Genomic DNA, 18,519 nt, shown 5'->3' with positions numbered 1-18,519 from the left:
TGAAACCTAATTAGATTGGGAGTCAGAAGGGGGAGTAGGAAGATGCCTGGCCTCATCCCAAGATTTAAACCCTCTACCAAAAAAAAAAAAGGGGGAGAGGTGATTGGGCTGCCTAAGTCCCATTTTCTATCAAACATTCAAATTAAAGAGCCAGAAGATTGTCAGAACAGGTAGAAGTTCTACATTACACAGATGATTCGGAAGAACAAGTGCCTTGCTTCTAGAATTCCAAAATTGTCAATATTTAAGTGCCAACGATTGCAGCTTCCATAAATTATATAGGGAGCTATATAATTTATCATATATTATGACACTATTGAGAATGAATGAGGATGCATTAATAATTATGCTGGGACATCAACTTATTAAACTGGTAAAAATTATAGCATAAGAAACATAAAGTGGGGCTGCCCAGTGAAAACTGGAAAATACTAAGGATCCCCTATTAGGTCACACTTAGGAAGAAACAAGAAGAGTATTTATTAGTCATGCTTTCTCTTTTCTAAGACAATGATGATTGGGTATTTTAGAATCTTATATTCAATATATAAGATACACTTAAATTTTATAGCATAATGATCTATGGCTTAAAATTTCTCCATCTTTATTGTTTCTTAACTGGGAATGTCCTGTTGGGCATTTTGACGTAGTCTCCTTCCCTTCTAACCTAGTGTTAATAGGATGCTGCCAGAGGATTGCTTTGCCATATACCCCAATCACAACCTCTGAGTTCAGTGTCCTCAAAGGTTTCAGTTCACAGTATTCTATGGTCTAGCAATTAAGAGCATTTGGAAGCAGAAAGCCCTAGGTTTGAATCCCGTCTTTGTCACTTAAGAACTGTGTGATCTGTGCAAATTATCTTGTTTCCTCATGTATAAAATTGAGACAAAAATAATGTCATCTACCTCTGAGGATTGTTGTAAATGCCAAGTGAATCAGAACAGATAAAGTGCTAAGCATTGTGCCTGTCTCAAGTTAATGTTGAATGTATGCAGTTATTCATTGCTATTTTGTATTTGCTTTTAATGACATTTAAGTCTTTATGAACATTATTCATAATTCTAGTTTAAAAATTAAGTATACTGACAGGTATAAAATGAAAATCAGCAGTATTCTGCTGATACCTTCCTCATCTTTGCACCACCTGCCCTTAATACTTTGCTGTTTCTTCTGGTATGTGATTTCTGACTTCTAAATAATATGCTTATATTTCTATTTGATTTAATTTAGACATTATCTATTGCTTGTTTCCAGTCCCACACCTCATCTTATGATCTGTCATATCTAGCTCCCATTCACATATTTTCTGTGATTTTGAGGCATGAATTAACTTGCTCCTCATTGGTATCTTTTGCTGCATATATTACAGGGTACCCTATTGTTATCTATCTTTTAGTTTGTGTATTTTTACATCTTTTCTGTCATTTTATAGGGATCATGAGGGACAGGGATAGTACATGTGTTCAATTCTACCACCTGTAACTGAGGACACAGTGACCGATATTATTCATCATTCTTTCCTGATGACTGATATTTTCACTGCTACTTGATACATATGTCTCAGGTCCTCATAACAAATGTCATTCTGTATATTGGCATTACCAAGACTTACGTTACATTTGTGACTATGCTGTGCTCAATATTTCTACTTTCTTTTAACCATTCTTTTTCATAAGCTAACAAAAAGTTCTTTATTTTCTATAGTGTGTTGAATAGTGTCATTCTCCCTCCCTCAATTCATGTCCACTGGAATCTCAGAATGTGACTACTTATATGTAGTCTTTATAGATGGAATTAAGGAATGAATAGAGATGAGAGCATGCTGAATTAGGATAGGTCCTAAATCTAAAAAGTCCTTATAAGAGACAGAAAAGAATACACAGAGGACACAAGAAGCCTGGGTGAAGATGAGGTGGAGATATTTAAGTAATGCTACTTACTACCAGCTGATGGAGCCTCCTGGAGCTGAGAAAGGAAAGAAATAATTTTCTCCTAGAGCTTTGGGTGGGATTGTGGCCCTGTAGACATCTAGCCTCTAGAACTGTGAGGGAATAAATTTCTGTTTGTATAAGTCACCAGGTATGTGGTAATTTTTTTGTGGAATCTCCAAGAAACATAATACACTCTCCAATCTATAAAGATAGGATTAGGTCAAATACTATTCATTTCTCATTTGAACATTTCAACCTTCTCTCCACTTAATTCTCCTCTCCTGTGAATTTTCTGTGCTATTTCCAGTGACACCTTTGTTCCCTTGTTACTTATCTTTTCTACCTTTCACTTTGACCAGGCTAACTACATTTTTGCTCGAGGTCACTTAAAGCTTCCTTAGATTAAGACATTTATTCAACATTACCTCTCCTTTGAATTAACTGTGTTCTTTCCACTAATTATCCATCTTTTGAAATTCTTAAATGCCTCAAGAAGTTGATCCAAATGACTCATGGTATATATCTAGTGTAAACATGAAATTGTTTATCACATGATAAAAATTATTTTTGGCTTACTTTTACACATAAGGCATATATAGATGTATATTTTTCCATGCTAATATCCCTAGTTACTTTATATTTTATATTACTAGTGCTATAATATGCATACTGTAAATATCTAGAGTAAAATCATAACTCCATGTTTAGAATTCTTTCTAATGAGCTAATAATAAATCTATGATAATGTGTTTTACAGATGCTAATAAAGTGGAAAAGTACATATTTTTCAGATATATCTCAGTTTTGTTTTTGTATGTAGCACCAAAGATGATAGTTAATGGCACCAGAATAATTTAAATAAGCAATTATAAATCATTTTAACAATAAAAGTGCCATGCAAATAGCTCCTCAGAAATAACATCTCCCTTGCTAAAAAAAAAATGTATATTTCAAAAATTTATTTCAGTAACCCAAAGATACATTTTGTTTTATTAACAAGGTCAATACCAGATTATTTGTGTAGGGATAGAGCTAAAATTAACTAGAATCACGTTAATTTTTTCATTGCTTTCAGTGGAAGAGGAATGTTGTTCCCATGTGTTGTCTGCAATGCTATTAAAACAGAATGAATTTTTATATTAAGTGAGTTTATTATAGGGCAATATCCATTATATTAGAAAAAGCAATGATTTTTATAATTCCTATACTTTATGGGATTTTAATTTCTTTTGTTGAAAAATTACTTATATTTTTAAAATAAAATTAGTTATGGAGCGCCTGGGTGGCTCAATTGGTTAGGCATCTGACCTCAGCTCAGATAATGATCTCACGGTTCATGGGTTCAAGCCCCGCGTTGGGCTCTGTGCTGACATCTCAGAGCCTGAAACCTGCTTCAGATTCTGGTCTCCCCCTCCTCTCTCTGCCCCTCCCCTGATCATGCTGTCTCTTTCTGTCTCTCAAAAATAAGTAAATGTTAATTTTTTTTTTCAAAAATAAAATAAAATTAATTATTAATTGGTAGGTTTTCTTTTTTTTTGACTCTCTGTCCAGATTAAACAATGAAAAAATAAAAAATCTCATGTCGATCCATATTTTGCCAATAAATCCAATCTAAAATTCTAGAAATCACCTAGTTGAGGGAATTCTAGAATGTATCATTTAACAATTAGCATCTTACACATAGAATATAGGCTGAAGAGTTTAAAAACCTAATTAAGGTGTTTTAAAAGTGTATAGTGTTGACATACTCCTGAACTGCAACATATCCGTTACGTATTAACTATGTTAGAGTTCTTACTTTTAGAGCATTTAAGAAGATATAAGTTCCAGGGAAATAACATTTCAGGTGAAAGATCTTTCATTGCTTAAATTTATCTGGAGAAAAAATGCTGATCAGTTTGGTAAACTATGTCTATTATTAAATGAGCCAAATATTTAGATCAGAACTGCCATGCTGTAGATTAAATTTGTTATTATTTCATATCTAATATTTGCAGTATTTCTCTTAATACAAATAAGCTCTCACTTCCAATATGTAAAGCAATTTATTTATTTATTTATTTACTTACTTACTTAGAGTGTGTACGTGTGTGTACACATGCACAGGTGGGGGAGAGGGGCCGATAGAGAGAATCCTAGGCAGGCTCCACGTTCAGCATGGAGCTGGATGCAGGGCTCCATCGGGGCTCCATCCCACGACCTTGGAATCATGACCCCTGAGCTGAAATCAAGGGTCCCACACCCAACTGACTGAGCCACCGAGGCACCCTGTCTAATATGTAAAGCAATTTTTACCCATACATATAAAGCTGCTCTTGACCAATTACCTCCATCCCCACTCCTGTAAATAGCATAAGAATGGCTATGAAATGAGATACAAGCCAAAATAAATCACAGAGTTCTGAAAGAACATTTGTGCTCAAGTTTGGAAGAAACAAAGGAACTGTCAAACAGGAAAAGTGCCAAATCTCTTCTTTAAGCTCCCATGCATAATTGTTCCATTTTATTTTTTTTCACTTTTTCTTTTTTCATGTAAAACTTGCCACATTACTTGAAATTCTACCATTTAGACATTAATTTGGGATCAACAAGCTCTTCTTTGGAAAATGCAAATAGCTTTACGAGGAGTCAGGTGTTGACAATCTTTCCCAGATTAATGTGATTTAATTTGGCCAGTCCCCATGTTATTCATCAATTCACATTGACTAATTTCCTGCTATACTTCAAGCATTTTAGAGGAATAAAGAGGCTTGAGAATGTCTTGAACCTAGTGTAGCATTGAAGCAGTACAGTGAGGACCTACAATATATTGGCACACCCTAATATTTCAGTCCCATATTGCAGTTTTCCAAAATATTTAGGTTTGTGGCCATGGTCATATGATAATTAAGTAATATATGCATGGCTTATACAATACTTTAAAACTCTTTTCCTCACTTGTTCTTTCTCTGTTTAGAGACTAAAAAATGTTTTAGTACAATTATATGTTGTAAATAGACAATGTATTGTTCAGGAAGATTGTATACCTGTTAGTTTTGGGCCAAGTGTTCTTATGTCAGTTGTGAATTTTCTCTAAACTCTCGCACTTATACACTATACTCCCAGATTCTGAGACTAGGCATGTCCCTCATCATAGAGAATGATTCATGTCTAGAGAAAGTAGCTCAATAATTGCATTTGGTTAGTCTTGCCACGTTGGCTTCTAGTTGCTCCAAGAGGGGTTTGCTTCTCTCAGTTTTCTGGTTTCTTAACGCTTGCTTCTTGTTTTACTTCAAAGTCTTTTGGTGCTTGGACTCCTTTCCCTCGAACTGTGATCCTAATACCTGTTGCTTAACATTTAAAATGCCATCTTCTGGGGCGCCTGTGTGGCTTAGTTGGTTAAGTGTCCCACTTTGGCTCAGGTCATGATCTCAAGGTTTGTGAGTTCAAGACCCGCATTGGGCTCTTTGCTGATATCTTGGAGTCTGGAGCCTGGTTTGGATACTGTGTCTCCCCTCTCTCTCTGCACCGCCCAGCTCCCCACACTCATGCTCTGTCTTTCTCTCTCAAAAATAAACTTTTAAAAAAAATCTTAAATGCCACCTTCTGTGTGCATCTCTCAATATCTAAATTGATTTTTTAATCTTCGGTTGCTTGCAATTACTCACACCTTCAATGTCTGGATAGTCACGTTTGTCTTCAACACAGGTACTTTTGAATTGAAACATTCACACCTTCTTTAAATATCTTTCCATAAAATTTTCTCCTGGTATTCTTATTTTGTCATCTTTAAAATGAGCCAATCTCTGTTTTCTCTCACCTGAAACTCTTTGGTGCAGGAACTGTTCTTATTTATCTTACATGTTTATCCTCTGTTATAGTGTTTAACACAAAATTGACACTCTAATACATGTTTGTCTTTTTTATTAATAATAATAACAATATTAATACTAATAGCTAAAATTCCATACCACTTGTGTTTTGTCAGTCATTGTTCCAAAAGTTTTAAATACACGATCCAGTCTATTTTCATAGAGACTATATGAGCTAGTTATTAGCTAGTTAGTGGTACTATTTACAAATAAGTAAACTAAGACACAGGGTGATTGAGTAAATTGCTTAAGGTCACAAAACTTACTGGGGGAAAAAAACAAAATTTGGGCCCCAGAAATCAGGTTCCAGAGTCTATGATCTTTATCCCTTTGCAAATTAAGGAATGGATGTTTACTCATTATCCCTCATTTAGTGCTATAACGGTTTCCACATTCAATGGACCTACTTCTATGCACGTGAGGAGATGTACACCAGAGACAGGAAGTCATACAGAAATGATGTCAGCCTAAAGAAAAAGTTCACCGGTCACAATATTTTGACTTGTATTGTACTTGACTCTACTTTCCCCATCTTCCTTCCTCGTGGTTCTCAAATCCTAAAATTCATCAGTCAGGTTATATATTTCTATAATACAGGAAGTCTATATTAGGCTAACCTAGAAATCTAATCATATTGTTTTAAGGAAAAATTCATTTTGAGTTCAAAACAAAAGACACATAAATACATTTTTCAATATCACGTGTTCTCAAGTTAAGGTCCTGACTGTGTATACACACACACACACACACACACACACACACACACTTATTTGTTTCATTTAAATTAGGAAGCCCCTTGTTGCAATTTACACAATATTTCCCTTTCCTAAACAATATTGCTTCTATATAGATTTACTCTAAGAGTCTATAACTAATAAGTGGACTAATTACTGAACTATTTAATGAAAGGGTGGTCTGACTAAAGTCCAGTGAGAGCAAAGGAAGCAAAGCTGTTCAAAGTAAAATGAAATCATGAATGTTCTCCACATAGACATTAATGAGGACAGTAAATGGAAATGTGAAATTTAAAGGATATGGCAAAATAGTAGGAACTTTTTTTTTCTTTTTCCTTGCTATAGCAGAGGAATAAAACCACTTATATTGGGCCACATCTACTGAGCTCCAAAGATTAAGTTGGTTTTGTTGATTCTTGTTTTTTTTTTTTTTTTTTTGAACTTTGGTAATGAATGTGTCGGTAATAATTTCACTTTGGCTTTTAAATCCTCAATGTTTGGGCACCTGGGTGGCTCAGTCAGTTAAGCGACTGACTCTTGATTTGGGCTCAGGTCATGATCTCATGGTTTGTGGGTCCGCATCAGGCTCTATGCTGGCAGTGCAGAGCCTGCTTGGGATTCTCTCTCTCTCTCTCTCTCTCTCTCTCTCTCAAAATAAAGAAATAAACTTAAAAAACCCTCAATGTCAAATACAGTGTACTAATGTACTCTTTGTCACAATTTAGAATCTGTTTGTTTACCGTAATCTATAGTCAGAATTATACCAGAAATATAGTTGACTGGTTTTCATGTGTAGATATTGTTCTACAACATATATCAGGAATTAAAATTTATTATGCATTTTTTTACACCGAGTCCTCTATAGCCAGTATGTTTAAGGCTATATATCATTAAAATACACCATGTCAAATACAAAAGCAGATATCTTCAAAGGTCTGCAAATCAGTTGTATAGCTAGGCAGCTTCATTTGATAATGAAGAAAGGCCATTTGGGGAGGGAAAAAAATGCAGAAGTCAAACAGCTCATTCATAACCAGACAAAGACAAGAAGTCAGTCATTATCATGTGGTAACTAATGATGTCTACTTTGAAAGTCAAATGAGCAAAACTACATAGAATCTTCTTTTGGAGTCAGACTGCCAAGAGTCAGATTCTGACTGTGTCATTTATTACATACTATGCTATCATTAAGTAACTATCTCTCTGTGCCTTAAGCTTTTCTGAACACTCAGAAATAGTAATTACCTCATAGGAAGTGTGACGACTAATCAAGTCAATATTTGTAAAATGCATACAACAAAGCCTGGGACAAAATAAGCCCTCCGTAAGTGTTAGTTATGGGATAGTTTCTCTTAGAATTAGACATGATACAACAATGATAAGATATTTCTAATCCATTATTTAAAGATCCCAAAATAGAGGTCAAGTCTAGTCACATCTTAAAATTTTGAAGAATTCAGTACTGAATTAAAAGCTAGAACTTTTGAATACCTTCAAAATATCCTTTGATTGAAAGGGCTAAATAGCATTTTATATTATTTTATAAATGTTTAAGTTTTTCTACTTTTTAGTTATTTTATATGTATAATAATAAAGATATTTAAAAAATGATAAAACAGGGGCGCCTGGGTGGTGCAGTCGGTTAAGCGTCCGACTTCAGCCAGGTCACGATCTCGCCGTCCGTGAGTTCGAGCCCCGCGTCGGGCTCTGGGCTGATGGCTCAGAGCCTGGAGCCTGTTTCTGATTCTGTGTCTCCCTCTCTCTCTGCCCCTCCCCTGTTCATGCTCTGTCTCTCTCTGTCCCAAAAATAAATAAACGTTGAAAAAAAAAATTAAAAAAAAAATAAAAAATTATAAAACAGATCTCTCAGCTTTTACAGTGTGAGTGGGCTTTAGTTTATCATGGAGATATTATAGAAATCATAAGTAAGTTTTTCACTAATTCTCTCATTGAAAATATGAACTACTGGTCAAAAGATACAATGAGTTATTTTTTTTGTTGTTTGCTTTTTTTTAAGATTTTATTTTTAAGTAATCTCTACACTCAATGCGGGGCTCCAATGCACAGCCCTGAGATCAACAGTCACATGCTCTTCTGACTGAGCCAGCTAGGTGCCCCAAAAGATGCAATGAGTTTTAAACAGACCCATTAATCCAAAACTACCAAATATATATGTTCACACAAGTATTGGACATATATACCATGTATTCATATATAGTAGCTGAGATCCAATGACGTGATAAATATTTTCATACATGGGAAGTAAGTCCCCAGAATTGCAAAGTTGTTATGGTGTATGCCACTGGCCAGCTGAACAATTGGAAGATGGGAGTGGAAGCAAGGAGGTAGGGCTCCTGAAAAGAAAAGTACTAAGATTGCCCTCTGTGACTTGGTTCTCCCTGTTCCCTCTCAGGGTTAAAGCTTGGGACTAGGAAGAAATAGATCCCCTTCCCCTCTATTGTGAAAGGGGGCTGAAACAAATGGCTGTTGACTTGCTGCTTGGGATATGGCATTATGATACCACAGCAGCATTATAAAGCTCCTGACCTAAGGAAATAGGGACAAAAACCACAACTTTCAACCTACTACTGAGCCAAGTTGTCATCTGACTCTGTGATTGGATCTCTGATAGGCTGGATGTATTTATAAAAATAGAAATTGTCAAACTCTATTTTAATAACTGCATCTTATCTGGATTAGAAGGAAGCAACTTCTAAACAACAGGATTGCTGAAGAGGGGAAAAAATAATAAAATAAAAAATCAAAGAAAAGCAAGCAAATGCATATACATGCATACATACCAATAACAACAAAACAAAATCAAAATCGCTAAAACTTTCCTACCAAAGTACTTACAGTTCAAAACGTACTTACAATCTGCATTATTAGATCATTCAAACAATTAAATAATAAATGATAGGGTATCAAATTAAACAACCAAATACACATTCACTCCAGGAGAAATCAATATTATAATCAGTCTGAGAATTTGAAATAATTAGTGCCGGGATGCTCAAAAAAAGTGATATACTCAACACAAATAAATGCATGAAACAAAAATAAGGAGTCATAAATAAGAATGGTAAATATGTGAAAGAATAAATTACTAAATTAGAAATGTTTTCCATAAAAATTGTTTACTGAAAGGAAAATTCTAAATATAGTCAGTATCAGCCTTGTGTGACCTACATATAAGAAAGTCAAATCCAAACCAGCATAAAGAAATTTTTATATATGTAACATGATGCGTTGTTTCAGAATCCCCACCAGAGATATAAAAGCAATTCAAATGAATAAAAATAACAGTCAATATTTGAAGAATCACCAAGATGTTTTCAGAATTGATAAAATTTCTCAGATACAAAATTCAATGCAAGTTGTAAGAAAAAAAAAATAATAAATATATATATATATAACTTATATCTGGTCACAACAGATTGAAACTGAAAAACAAAGATAAAAGAGTAAATTGCAAAATTCATGATGGAAACATATAGCACACTTTGTACCACCGATGGTGACATCTTCAGAGTACTGAAGGTAAATCATAGTCAAGTTAAAGTTTAATATTTAGTGGACATACCATATCATTCAAGGTGAAAGCAAAATAAGACTAGTTTTAGACTACATAAAGATTTTGAAGCTTAAAAAACACACTATGACTTTAAAATAATTTATTTTAGAAGGAAAAAGTAAAATCCAGTTATGGTATGAAAGAAATGTAGGGAAGTTGATCAAAGTAATTGATTAAATATTAGTAAATACAACTGTTAAATATTAAAATTATTATTTTTGAGTTTGGCTAAAAAAGGTTTAAACTCAAGGCTTTATACCATGTAAATAGATGAATGTGAGGACAGGGAATTTTAGAAGTAGGTAAACGTGCTACAGTAATGCACATTTGTTAGGTGACACTAATTGTGTTTAAAACAATATTCAGAATATGATAAAAATCAAGTCTGTTATTTCAAAATTATCTGAAGGAAGTAAATGTGGAAACTTTCTCAGTGCAATAGAAGGCATAACGATGGAAAAAATGGTAGATGAAACTGAAAAAAAATCATAGTACTAAGTAGAAATATATAAATAAATATAAAAATTATAGATGATTAATCCATAGATATACAGAGAATAGTAGATTACTGAAATAAAAATCTATCTGAATACTTCAAGGGTATTTTGTTTAGTCTTTTAATTTATAGAAAGAGATTGGGGGGGAGATGAAAAGCCATGGAACATACAAAACCTACTCAAAAGAAAACTGGTGCAAAATTACAATATCAGACAACACATAGCTAATGAAAAATGTGCTGATTTCAGCATATTAAACAACTAAGAGGCAGCTAAGTGATCCTTAAAGTAGTTTTATAACACTGAATGTACTTATTTGTAAATAAAAAAATACCAAATTATGGTTGCATGTATATGTTGGGTTTTTTGGTCAGGTTTTAATAAAATACATATATTTTTAAAATTTCCACTTCTACTGAAAATCAATTTTGATAAGCCTATTTCTTCAATTACATTTCACTTCCTGGATAATTAAGATAATTTTCAGGGATGTGTTATGACTCAGTTGTTCATATAGTTTATTATTCAAACTGGGATGCCTTTGACAGTGAAAGCAAAAACTGTTAATTACACTGGGACAACTTGAACGATCCAACGTTTATTACCATCCTGTTTCTAACTCTCATAGCTAGAATTTAGAGCAATTTTAATAGTATTAGAAATCCATTTTGTGTCTTGTTAACTTATTTTTTCAAATTGTGCCATCTAAGGATCAGCCTTGGTTTAAATATTCTACTTTTAGAACAAAAGTGTTGTCACTCTGGTTTAGTTAGTATTTCTGACATTTTTGTAACTGTTAGTTTACTTGAAATCTTTGAAATTAACTTCTTTTCAAGTCATTGTCCACTTGGCTTCTAAAGTGCACTTTCATATGCTTTTTTTTTTTTTTTGGCTTTTTTAATCTAAAATTAAAGATTACCTAACTAATACATATAGTGACATGAATAAACAATGTTTCACACTGGTATAACAAATGTGTTTGAAATTACAAATACTTCAGGGATGATTCTGAATGTCCAACATGAACAATAATAATCTTAAGTTCAGTTTCTTAACACTGAAACTTACTTACAGTGGCAAATAATTAGTGAACTCTCACACCAGGGAAATAGAAGCAAAAACTGTCATTTTGAGTAAAGCATTTTTTCACCTTGTAAAATTGCCAGGTGGCCTACTCAATTCCCAGCTTACATAAATGTTTAACAATTAAATGTGACTTTGAAGAGGTATTGTCTTTAAACTTTATATTTTTACTAGTTGTTAAGCTTGTAGAATGTGAAAATGTATGGTAAAGATGACTTTGGCGTCACAGATGTCCATATGCACAGGTATAGATTCTAATCTGGCTGTTTCCGAAACTCCAAAGGGTGAAAGTTCCAAAACTCCCGGGAGATTGCCAGGTCTGTTCTGAGTTTTCTTGGGGAATTGCATTAATTGATCTCTGGGACATTGTGAGAATGATCTAAAATCATTCTTCAGATCAAAGCTTTTAGAACCTTTTGTTTTCCTTTGATAGTTTAATCCTCTCTTCAGATGGGACCTACCCACAACTTCTTAATGCTTTCCTTATTTTCAGTAGTCGAGCTGAACTGCCTTAGCGATTTGCAATGCTGCTTACGAGAAAGAATGCCCATTTGACTGAAATATTGCTAGTGGTTTATTCTTCCTTGCACAACAGTTATGTTCCTGAAATACAGTTTAGATCATGTAATTTCCCCTTTTCAAAAATCCTTCTGACTTCCCAGAAATAATTCCAAAATTTTCAGGAAAGCAAAAATCCTATGATCTGGTAGCAATCTACCTTTTCCCTTTCATTTCCTGCCACATCTTTCCACCACCGCTACCACAGACCCTTGACCAAACATATTTTATACCACTGAAAAAGTACTCAATTTTACTCTACCTGTGTAATTTTTCTATCATAAAGTAGTGTAGATGCTCTCTCATTGCATCTTTTGTAAATTTCCAGGATTAGAATGTCTTATTTCAAGAGGTCCTGATAAATAGTTGTTTGAAATTGCAAGTGATTTCTGATTAGACACGATAGTTATTTCTCTTCCCATTTGTTCTGGGGGATTAGAAAGATTACCTGTGATAGGGACAAATTATTTTATTTATTAATTTATTATTATATTATAATTGTATGGTATTATTCTTTATATTATATCATTATTTATTTGTAATAAGTCCTTCATCAGGCCTCAATTCCGGATTCTATTGAAGAATACAAGATGCCACTTCCAGTTTTGAGGCCAATGAAATTACTGGAAGGCTCTTTCAAGCCTTTAACAGGCACTAGCCTATGAGTGCTGGCTCCACACAGCTGTATACTGGTCACTATCACCTGTCTTGGCTCTTTTCTCAACTGGTGCAGTTGCCGAATCTCAATCAGCCATACAAAAACTGGCAACTTTCAAGACCGTTGTGTTGTGGCTTTGTCATTTTTACTTTACATCCTTTGCCTCACAGGCAGAATTTGGATAATTCAAACAGAGACATGTAGACTTTCATGAATTTGGACTGGCAAAAGAATGTGGTTTTAATGGAGCACATTTTCAAAAGAAAAGTAGAACACATGTTCTGCAGCTGAACTTCACAGAGATCCTGGTTTAATGAAACAGTAGTAGCCACCCTCTTCTATAGTCCCTCAGTAGCAACAAAATGGTGGTACCAAAGGGAGAAAAATATAACCTTTCACACCTTTTTTTTTTTTCATTTTTAATATAAATCTATTACTTTGGGGGAAAAAAAGGAATTGAGGAAATTATAATTCCCTAAAACCACTGTAAAAAGGGGGAAAAAGTAAGGTAATAAAATTATAGCTTCTATTTAATTCTCTGACTCAGTGTGTCTCCATATTAAATATATGATTTTTCATTAAATAACATATCAGTTTAAGCACAGGCTCCTACTGTCTATTCTGGATGGTACATCAGCAGCCCCATATATAAGTAATGTCTAATTTCCTTGGGGACTAATTGGGATGTATCTATTTGTCTGGCTGCTGGAAGAGTAGGTTACATGTGTTGCTCCAAGACTTTCTTTTGTAGTTCTTTTCATGAAGAATTGGCTTTTTGTTCAAGTTTACTTAAAAAAGGTTTGTAGTCAAATGAATGAAGTTGTCAGAATAGCTGAGGAGTCTAAAGAGTAAGTTTACTTCCTCTGCTAAATATAGTTGGGTAGGCCTGTCAATTTAAGAAAAGAAAACTAGCCAGGCACCTGGGTGGCTCAACTGGTTGAGCATCTAACTTCAGCTCAGGTCATAATCTCACAGTTCATGAGTTTGAGCCCCAGGTTGGGCTCTGTGCTAACAGCTCAGAGACTGGAGCCTGCGTCAGATTATGTCCCTGTCTCTCTCTCTCTCTCTCTCTGCCCCTCCCCTCTTCACTCTCACTCTCTTTCTCTCTTAAGTATAAATAAACATTAAAAAAAAATAAAAAAAGAGCAGAAACTAGCTAAATCAATGGATGTCACCATTATTGCTTGCATTATTGTTAATTTCAGGATAAGCGGAGAATGGATCAAGGCCAGTATTTGGAATTTCTATTAGTATTAGAGCATAGCCTGTGTGGAGAAGTGTGCCTCCATACAGGAGACTGTAGCTCATGCCATGTGATTTTTATGTGACTCCATATGACTTACAAACTATAATTTGTCAGTTGTACTTTCCAAATCAATAACTCCTTAGGTGTACATCTTAAAATTTCCTATATTTTTTTATATCATTCTTCAGGGCAGGAATATAAAAGTAACCACACATAGTACCTTGATTTAATAAATGCTTGGCATTTTACTTTCACAGGTTATTAATTTTGTCTGATTCTCTTGTTAAATAGACATGATAGGATAGGTGTTTAATAATGCCCTGGATAATGGAGAGATCAATTAAAACATATAGAGAGATTTTCCCATGCCATGGTCCAATTTATTCAATAGTTTCATGTGTTTGTTTTTATGCTAAGATTTGTTGCTTAGCTATAGATAAGACAAACCTTCTATTATATTAACTAAATTTAACTATTAAAAGGAACATTTTCAAACACACAAAGTTAGAAAATAAAAAAGTCATGGAAACTTAGCAAATAAAATTGTGCTTTCCTCAAGGTAATATGGTATTACTCTTTTTTTTTTGAGAGAGAGAGTGAGAGCCTGTGTAAGCATATAAGCATGTGTGAAAACGGGTGGTCGGGGGGAAGAGGGAGAGAGAGAGAGAGAGAAAGAGAGAGAGAGAATGAGAGAATCTTAAGCAGGCTCCACACCCAGGGTGGATCCAGATGTGGGTTTCCATCCCAGGAACAGTGAGATCATGACCTGAGCAGAAATCAAGAGTTGGTCACTTCACCCACTTAGCCACCCAGGTGCCCCAATATTACTCTTTCAGTGATTACCAAAACACATACAACACAAAGATGAAAAATATTTTCAGTAATAACAAAGTTTTTAACATTAGCTACATCTACCAACTTCCTGTAGCACAGTGTTATTAAGAAAATTTTTCCAAAAGTCAGAAAATAGATAAGGGTGGAAAATGTGTCAGGATGTTTTTTTAATGTCCTACAATGGCATTTTCATGGATTATTTTATTCTACAGGAAAATTTACCAGTGTTTGACTTTTTATTTACATGCTGATTAAAGTCAAGATAACAGATTTGTTTCGTTAACCTAAAGATTTTTGTCGTGGAAAAAAAGTAACAATCCCCAAGGTTATGATTTTATTGCCCTTAGCTTAGTATCTGACAGAATCCTAATTCTAACATTCTTCTTTTTCTAATGCCTATAAATTATGTTTCTAAAATGCCCTTAGAACCACTTTTACTATTTTATTGTTCCCTCATTCATGAGTAAAGTACAACTTTGACACACACAGGTTTTATATTTGTATGAGTTTAATGTCTTTAACTTTTGAAAATTATACTTTGACACTATTAATAGAATCAAGGATTCAGAAAAATATTAGATTCTAGCCTAAAAGTTAAATTCTCAGATGTCCAGTGTAACACCAAATAATTGGTAAGAAAATAAAGACTTTGACAAATAACATTATGTCCATATGCTTTATAAAATGAGAAACTGGATCATATCAAGTGAAATTTCAACTATATCTTAATATAACCTTGATTTGTGTCCTTGTAACAGTTTTCTTGGGAAACAAGGTTCTGTTCCAGGATGGCCAGCATATGTCTATTTATCAATTTACTATTGTTTCATTCTTCAAGGTAACTGTTATTCAGGATTATGCATAATAGCTAAAAAGTGAAAATAATCCACATAAATAGATAGGGAAGGATGTTTAGTACTAACTTATAATATTAATAATAATAATAAAGAATATAGTAATAAAAAATACAGTGCACATACAGTCTACAACATAGATAAACCTCCAAAAACAATGCTAAGTGGAAGCAGCTGATGGGAAACTATCTATTATATGATCCTATGTCCAGAACAGACAAATCTATAAAGACAGAGAGTATATTAGTCCTTTCCTGGGGTTTCTGTAGGGATAGAAATGGGGCAACAGCTAAATGGTTATGAGATTTCTTTGTGTTATAAATAAAATGTTTTAATATTAGATTATGGTTATGGTGTGCAGCTCTGTAAATATACCTAAAAGCCATAGAATTGTTCAGCTAAGTGGGTGAATATTATGGTACATAAATTGTATCTTAATAAAATGTTCAAAAACTAAGATGCATCATTATTGCTTGAGAGTTTTTAGTATTCTCTCCTATCCCCCACTGTAAATCTACTGAGTTTGGGTTGTTTTCATTATTCTGATTAGGGCATTCAAATGAATAGAGTATATTTATATGTTATAGTCATCTTTATAGTGCCATAGGCATGAAATGATACTAAAACTAGTAATAGTTAAGCTAATCATAGCAGATTTTAATGGTATGTGGATACATGTCATCAGATTTGATCCTCACTATTACTCAAATTATATGATAATGAGCTACGCATTTATAACATTTGGTTTTACTTACTAATTCCAGACATATTCAGCATTTTGGAGACTATTTCTTGAAGTTTTAGGATTACCATGTTACCAGGATGCAAGTAATAAACAGCATCTAAAATAAAAATGAAGAGTAGTTGTTAGTAATCCTAAAGGAAAGAGTCTTGTTAGTTGACGTTTGTCACAATGGAGGCAAATATTCCCCTCCATTTTTTATATCTTCCTTTTCCTTTATTCTTTCTCTTCAAAATTTCTCACTTTTCCACTCCCGTTTGCCTTTTAGTGGTTGATACTCACACCAACTGAACAAGTAAATACTTTAAGACTGGAGGAAGAGGAGTATAATTTCATTTTGAGGAAGGAGTTTTCATTAGCCATGTGGCTAAGGAAATTGTATCTACCCCTTTATATTCTAATCCTACAATACCAGCCATATGTGATTTTTATAGTCACCTGGAACCATGAGAATGAAAAGGTGGTAGGTATGTATGGATGAAGCTTTTCTTATTGAGGAAAAAACTCTGACTGTAGTACTTCCAAAGAATTAATTACCAGACAAAGATAAAATAGGTTCTAAAACAACTTGTAAAATTATGTTCCATGTAATTATGTACATATTTTAATAGAATTAATATGGATTTATACATGAGGATTCTCTTTCATGTATACTACTTTCTTATAGTAACAGATTTTCAAGTTCCATGGCTGTAATGTTGATTTTAATGCCTTTTAACAATTTTATTTGTTAAATGTTTGTTTATTTTTGAGAGAGAGAGAGAGGAAGACAGAGAGACAGCATGAGCCAGGGAGGGGTGGAGAGAGAACGGGGGACAGAGGATCTGAAGCAGGTTCTGTTGCTGACAGCAGAGAGCCTGATGCGGGGCTCAAACTCACAAAACCTGAGATTGTGACCTGAGCAAAAATCAAGAGTACGATGCTTAACTGAGTTACCTCAGTGTCCCTTTAATCCTTTTTTTTTTTTTTTTTTTTTTTTAAAGTCTGACCTTGGAGAAATAAAGCAGAGCCTGAGCCAACAACAAACACACATTCTCTATTTCTAGAACTCAAATTGTTTAATAGGTAGCTTTTCAAAGGCAGAGTTTTGGAGTGAGAAATTGCTTCCCATCCTGTATTTAGAGGGCTGTGTGATTTTCATGTTGAGATGCACATTTTGGCTGTTAAAGACTGTGTGATAATGAAAAACTTGCAACTTCTCTGGAGACAGCTGTGCCATTTCAGACAACCCACTCCCTTTCCTGTCTGGTCTTTCTTATTTTTGTTTTTATTTTTAATCCTTGTGAAATCTTAGGCAATATTTGTCTTTCAAACATGATTTCTGTGTCTACTGGCATTTCTTCCTCTAATTTCATGGATCAAAAATAACATATGTGGTCTTATTTGTTTTGAGGCGAATTTCACACTTTGAAGTACTATTTGTTTACTTGTTTGATTGTGTATTTTTAACACAAGAGATTCTGGAAGCTTTTCATCTTTGTTACAACAGGTTATAGATCCCCTTCTCATTCAGAAATTATAGACTTATGAAATGCTAACTAGTCTTCCATGTAAGATTGTTTAAAATCCATTTCTGGGGCCTGTGGGTGACTCAGTAGATTAAGCGTCCAACTTTTGGTTTCAGATCAGGTCATGATCCACAGTTCGTGGGTTTGAGCCCCACACCAAGCTCTGTGGTGACAACAAGAAGTCTGCTTGAAATTCTCTTTCTCCCTCTCTCTCTGCTCCTCCCACATGTGCTCTCTCTCTCTCAAAAATAAAATAAATACACTTAAAAAAATAAAATACAATTTATTTCTTATATAGCAAGAGGGTATATACTATGCAACATTAAAAAATAACTCTACTGTAATATATTTATCTATATTGATTATGTATTCATGAGCTTTATCTTCTCAGTTAGTAATATTTTTAATTGAAAAAAATCATAGATGACTAAAGCTCAGAATAAATATTA

At 33.9% G+C, this 18,519-nt stretch overlaps 1 long non-coding RNA gene across 1 annotated transcript in view; it reads right to left on the bottom strand.

Annotated features, from left to right (window-relative positions):
• Positions 1 to 17,236, bottom strand: part of LOC123583094 — a 74,153-nt gene extending 56,917 nt beyond the window's left edge. Inside the window, exon 1 of the long non-coding RNA XR_006704735.1 lies at positions 16,576 to 17,236. This is a non-coding gene — a long non-coding RNA (uncharacterized LOC123583094). The remainder of the gene's footprint in view (positions 1 to 16,575) is intronic.
• Between the last annotated feature and the right edge of the window lie 1,283 nt (positions 17,237 to 18,519).

This window comes from Leopardus geoffroyi, chromosome B1, assembly GCF_018350155.1.
Source record: "Leopardus geoffroyi isolate Oge1 chromosome B1, O.geoffroyi_Oge1_pat1.0, whole genome shotgun sequence".
Taxonomy (NCBI): domain Eukaryota; kingdom Metazoa; phylum Chordata; class Mammalia; order Carnivora; family Felidae; genus Leopardus; species Leopardus geoffroyi.
This window is presented reverse-complemented; position numbering and strand designations above follow the sequence as displayed.